This window comes from Camelus dromedarius, chromosome 3 (assembly GCF_036321535.1).
Source record: "Camelus dromedarius isolate mCamDro1 chromosome 3, mCamDro1.pat, whole genome shotgun sequence".
NCBI lineage: Eukaryota > Metazoa > Chordata > Mammalia > Artiodactyla > Camelidae > Camelus > Camelus dromedarius.
Window position 1 is genome coordinate 78,055,700 of NC_087438.1, and position 6,574 is coordinate 78,062,273.

The following is a 6,574-nucleotide window of genomic DNA, read 5'->3' on the forward strand; positions in this document are numbered from 1 at the left end:
AAGAGAACTTTTAAAGAGGTGATTAAGTTAAAATGAGGCCATTAGGGGCTTAAATCCAATCTTACTTGTGTTCTTAAAAGAAGAAACTTGGACATAGAAACATTGAGGATGGGCACACACAGAGAAGAGACCATGTGAAAATGTATCTGCAAGCCAAGGAGAGAGGCCTCAGAGGAACCCAGACCTGTTGGCATTTTGATCTTGGACTTCTGGCCTCCAGAACTATGAGAAAATTAATTTCTTCTGCTGAAGCTACCTTGTCTGTGGTGTTTTATTATGGTAGCACATAACGAAATTCTCAAACTAATACGAGTGTTAAGCATTTCTGCTTTCTCTGTGGGTTCCCACACCTGACAGATAACAGAGGATCAAATCAAACCAGCTTAAATCAGGCCCAGTGTTGTCTGTCGAGCCCTTTGGGCAGGGTGATGTGTAAGAGCACCTCCCAAGCAGTGCTGGAGGGAATCAGTCTGGAACTATCTGCTGCCCATCCAGGTAAGACTGGGCTGAGGGGGCTAATGCATTCAATTTGATCTTGTCTCTTTTCCTTAGTTCAGGAAGAGATTAAGCACCCCAACAGACTCCGTAAGCAGAAATATCTAACTTGTTTTTGCCAGTATCCAAGGCACTTCCCTTTTTAAAAAAAAAAAAAAAAGCCATCAAGATTTTGTTTCTTGAGAGTCACTTAGTATACTACTAAGGAACTAGCACTTCTGAATTAAAATAAAAATCCGGAGTGTGACTAGAGAAAACCCACAGAAGGAGAAGGATAAGAAAGACCCAAGGAGCTCTGATCCTTTCCCTCACAGGGCTCTTCTATCCCCTTCCAGGAGCTACCACCTCTACATGCATGGGTGCTCTGCCAAGAAGTCTTCCTGTGACTCCAGTTTGTCAGCACAGTAAGCTTTTATTCAGTCCTCATGTTTGGATTTAATACCACTTTGTGAAGCCTTCTCAGCTCAGGCACACCATCACCTCATCCAGCCCTTTCTTGGAAGGATCAGTTAGATACTTTTATCATTGATAATATGGGTATGATTGTTTAAAGACAATGTGTATTCAAAATGTAACTACTTTTTAAAAAACTGAATTTAGTATTTAACTTGAGCACCATTCAGTTCATTTTGAATTAATTTCTTTTTACAGGGAGGTCGTCCCTAAGTTTTGGACTATCTCCCATAACCCACAGGAAAGGGACATCTTATTTTTGGCTGTCATTGGTCTACAATGGTGTTTGCCTGTCTCAGCCATACTGGTGCATTCCTACCTGTCTCAGTCATTAAATTCTATCCTTGATACCATCCATGAAATACAGACTTCCCCAAACGGATTCAGTTGCATGTTCTAGAAGATACTCTCTGTTCCCTCAATCTGACTCACATCCAAGCTTCTTCAGGTCCTTGGGCTTTTTCTGCTACACTGAGCCTCCCTAGAGTCTGGTAGAGGGAGAATTTTTGATACTCTTCCAAACCACACTGGGTCACGAGAACTCAGCAGGGCTTTCTGAAGCTCTCTCTCTCTCTGGTCACTGTTTCTGCTCCACCACTGCAGTATGTCATTAATTTCTAGGACTTCATTTAGGAAGCAAGGTTCAGATTTTTTCTGCTCTCATATCCCTCAAATTATGGTGGGTTCTTTCAGTTGAGAGAGGGTAGTTATCAGGGGCACTCACTAGTCTCTGATTCTCTTGCCTCCCTTCTGACTACTCAGGCAGCCCAGAGAGCCTCCTTTCTGTGTGGAAAATTCTGCCATAAGTAGTTTCTATGTATTTCTGATCTGGACTTAGAAATACTAAAGCCAATAATTTGAATCCTTGGTTCCCCTGGGTTGTCTGTGACAGTCCCTCTTGTGTCCCTTCACTCCCTGAAACACTGGATACAAATTGTGGCTTCTTTCTTCTGTCAGGTATAGTGTGTGTGTGTGTGTGTGTGTGTGTGTGTGTGTGTGTGTGTGTGTGTTTTCCTTATTTTTAAAATAGATTTTGTTTTTGGAGACATCAGTGTGCTCTTTGTGCTCTTTCCTCCTGGCTGCCTATAATTCATATATGACAAGGAGCAGCCACAAGGTGTCCTTGAGCATGTAAGTCAGATTCTGAGGAAGGCAGAGCAGGAAACTACAAGGAATCGAGATCCCAAATAATTCATGGAGCAAAAATCCCTGCCCTGGACTGCCTAACCCCAGACAGACAGCCCTGACTCTGGACTCTGTTATGTGAGAGATACACCCTTTGTGTTTAATCCCCTTTGTGTTTAAGCTACTATTATTTTTTCTTTATATGTAGCTAAACCTGCTTCTCACTAATACTGCTACCCTGATTCATTTCAAACTTGAGTCTATGGGTATTGAGTAGACACGAAGGTAGCAGGACATCATCACTCTTGCCAAGGAACTCACAAGCTGGTGTGAGGGGCAGAAACCTGCAAAACTCACTGTGTCACAAGGTAAAGTACAGGAGGTGTGGGAGAGATGTGCAGAACACTGGAGGGGTTCAGAGGAGAAAGAGGTGCATCAACTTTATGGAGCAAATGTGGGCAGAGACTCAGCAAAAGACGAATCTTGTAGGGAAAGAATAGCTTTATTTGAGTGCTGGAGACAGGAAGGGAAGGGCTTTCGCAGCAGGATGAATAGCATGAGCAAAGGTGATTTGTGTAGTATCTGTTCAAGAAATGCCGTGTTATGTAGATTAGTGACATTCTTACATAGAGAAGAGTAAGGAGAGGTGAAGTTAGAGAGTTAGGTTGAGGCTACTTCTTAGGGGGCATTGAATGTCCAGGTTAAGGTATTGAAAAATAGTAATAAGCTTTTCTCTTTTATTTCCATGTACTTGATTTTCTCTGTACTCAGCCAGAGCATACAACTTCCTTGGGAGAAGAGACATTAGAATTCTTAAGGTTGAAATGCAAATGAAAAGCAAGTTGTTAATATTTAGCTTATGAAATCCAAAATAGGATTTAGCAACAAGACAATAAGCTTGAAAGCCAAGTTCTTTTCCTAAAAGGAGGACAGCTTTCTGAATTCTTTTATCAGGCTGAGAACAGAGCCCGGAGGCTGCAGATCACAGGGTTTTGCTACAAGGTTTAAAAGATGCCCCTGTCCCATTTGTTGTCTAGGCCTGAAGGCTTGCTGCCCAAATAAGAATCAAGAATGTGGTAGAATCGGGCTTCCTAACCTGTGTTAACCAGTGGGTTAGAGGCATCTCCTGACCCTTGGTTTTCGGGAACACCTTGCATGACCTGAGGGGGCCTTACCCCTTGGCTGGTAGCTGTGGCTCCTGGCTAGTTAGCATCAAAACATGAAAAATTTTGTCTGGGGCCTGAGCAAAATAGAATCAAGCACTCTCCCTGTGCTTGGCTTAGGAGATGCTCTGCATTTGAGCATGAACTTCATCAGCCAGTTGATGGGCAGGGTGTGTTGCTGCCCATTGTGAACACATTATAGCCTCTGATGCTGAAGGGAAATGCAGAGGTGTTGGGGAGCTCATCTTCCAGGTGCTGAGGAGCATGGATGAGACCTGAGGGCCTGAGGTCAGGGTTCAGAGGTGGGGAGTCCTGTTACAGACTCCCAGTAGACCCGGTTATGGCTAATTTCTATACGTCGGATATTTTTGCCCAAGTGCAGCAGATGTACCATTTTATGGTGCCCAAGCTATAGGGGGAGTGACTGCTTTAATAATGCATGTGCCTTCTGCAAATTAACTTTACCATTAGTTTGAATACTTGGAGTGGGAAAAAGTTTGATTGGACTTGAGGTGCTTTTGCATTATCACCCTAGATTTCAATGTTACATTTGTCCATGAAAGGAAAAAAAAGAACTGATAGAGTCTTTTTTTTTAATGTCATTATTTCAACTATTATGTTTTATAAAATTCCAAAATTTTGAATGGTTGTAAAATATTTGATGTAGAAAATTATTTTAAATTTTATCACTCTTTTGTGAGATAAACGTTCTCATCAATGTCAACTTTCTAGAATTTGGAGGGGTCGTCACTAAAGACTTGATCAGAAATTGCTTGTGGCTATTTTAGGGATAGAAGCTGACATAAAATTTATGCACATAAAGTCAAGTTCAAGTTTCTCTTAAAAGACTGGAAAATATTTGTGTTTTTATACAAATTCAAATTTTAATAACTTAATACTTGGCGATTTTATTCATTACAATTATATATTCTAAAAACAATGTAATGAATTTTTTTCAGCAAGACACATATAGATGTCCCCAAATCTCCTCCAGTTTACTCCAGTGTGCAGAACAAATAATCAAGTTTTATGTCTGTTATGAAAGGAACCAGAGCATTGACAAAGAGAAAGAAAAGTCTGACGTCCCTCTGTCCTCTCCACAGGGGTTAGGAAAGAAGGGAAACCAGGAAGGTCAGGCATCTGACCTTACAGAACTATCCAGAGAGCTTTGTGGAAGCCCAAATGACTGGTTCTACTAGTAACTTTCTCAGTTATGCTATGACACGGCAAGATTTAAAAGCAGCCTTGCAGCATGGAAAGTTTAGATGGTGCCCCAGCAGCAGTGGTGGGAATGGACAAGCCTGTAGCAGCCCTTCTGGTTTCCTGTGGATTTGGAGTGGTAAGCAAGGGATGTAGGAATTCCTTTTTGCCCCAGGAAGGGGATATGGATGTACCAACTGTGATGGGACCTGACAGAGGCCGGGGGTAAGAACACAGAGATTACCATCTGTAGGGCCATCTTGACTGCAGACAAACAGCTGGGACCACAGGCCTAGAGGTGGAAGATCTCATATCACCTCCAAACAGCCAGATATGGCCAGTTGTGTTACTGCGCAAGGGCTTGCTGCCTGATGCACATAGAAGCCAACACTATGGCACTGGCTTTGAGAAAAGAAAGATCTTTGAGGTCGACCAGCAAGGAGACGGGAGGCAGGGTCAAATCTAATTCCCTAATCTGGGGCTAGGTCAGACTTTTATGAGTTAGGGAAGGATGGGTTAGAATAAGGACGTGCTGGCAGGACTGATTTTGACTGGAAGGACTTTAAACAAGACGATTTATGGTAAGATATGAAAAAGGACTTTAACACCAGGTCTTCCTGAATCACAGACCCTCCTTCTGAAGTTCCAGCTTTCCAGTTCTGCTTGTATCCCAGTGCTTGGTTCCATGGTGGGGAGAAACTTTGGTTCCAGGTGTTATTTCAGGTCAAAATTTCCTCTTCTGTGCATGCTCTAGTTACCTGACTCACAGTTTAGGCTCAGTGCCCCTGCAGGATAACTTGGACATTCTGTTATTATTTTGTTATTATTATTTTCAGCATTCTGACATGTTATTCTATCATAAATAGAGTGAGTGTGAACTAGACTATGTTGATATTGCACCTCTGGGATCACGCATTCCAGCCACTCAGCAGCAAGGATCACTGGATTCAGAGGATGTCATGACGGTCCCAGGCCCCCTCCTTGCTCTTGCCAGGAGGGCACAGTAAGTCCCTTTTATCTATACAGTGACCACCTCAGGAAAGTTGGAAGTGAGGGAACAAAATCTGAAAGACTGAAAGTTGGTTAAAAGATCTGAGTCATCCAAAAGAGATCAAGGAAACTAGCTGTGCTATAAGGCTAACTCTGAATAGACTGGATATTTAAATGTAATCATTTAAACTGACTGTTTAATACTAAAGGGCTTAAAATATTACTAACTGCAAATCTAAGTTATCCATGCTACTCACCTAGGTGGAAGCTTGATGAGGAAGATAGGTCAGTCTTACAGAAAGGAAAAAATACTCAGCTCTCTGGCCACTTCTGAATGCAATGTGAGTAAATGAATATCTCCCCTACCCAGATAAAAGGTTTCAGCTTCATCTGGTAGGCAGTGGGTGACTTTAAGCTTTTGTTGGCAGTAGCCGCTCTCTCTGAACTGCAGACTAGCAATACACCTTCTCTTCCCTTCTTGTTCACCTGAGCCTCCCACCTCTTCTAAGATGGACACACACTTCTCCTGGAATAATACCCTACCTTTGCTCCTCCCAACAACCCGAATTAAACTCTTTTTAATAAAAATGATAAGTTTTCCTGTTAGGAGATAATTTGGCCTAATATGCTCATTAGACTTTTTATTTTAGTTCTCACTATCAATCTTTTCTTCCTAAGTTCTAAACTGTACTAAAATGCATTAGGTAACAGAACAGTGATGAATCCCCTTACATAAAGTGGCTATAAGTAGAGATTGTTTTTAAAAAGCTGGCATTGAGACATCACTGAAAACATCCTCCTAGATCTGCGGAAAGGATTTTGGAAATGGCATGTGATACATTAATTCTAACTTACTGCTTCCCACATACCATAGAATAATCTTTTTTTTTTAAGCTGAAAATATTGGATGATTATTTCAAATGTGAAACTTTTTCAGTCATAAAACATGCATTGTGAAATGCCTGTCATATGTATCTCTTCAGCTGGTAATCTCTAAGATAAAGACAAATAAACATAAAAGCAGAAAAATGAATGTTGTGAAGGAGCCAGGCCTCTCCCTGACGATGCTGGTGTGTCTGGGCCTCTCCTGGCACTGACATGACACTTAGGATTCTACCTCTTGACTCTTCTACCTGCTCTGCTCTCCT

The 6,574-nt window shown here is 41.8% G+C and overlaps 1 long non-coding RNA gene across 1 annotated transcript; it reads left to right on the forward strand.

The window, feature by feature from the left end:
- The first annotated feature begins 476 nt into the window (after positions 1 to 476).
- Positions 477 to 5,364, forward strand: LOC135321072 (uncharacterized). Its single transcript, XR_010380496.1, has 3 exons — positions 477 to 495; positions 831 to 899; positions 5,303 to 5,364. It is a non-coding gene; the product is annotated as an uncharacterized LOC135321072 (long non-coding RNA).
- Positions 5,365 to 6,574: the final 1,210 nt, after the last annotated feature.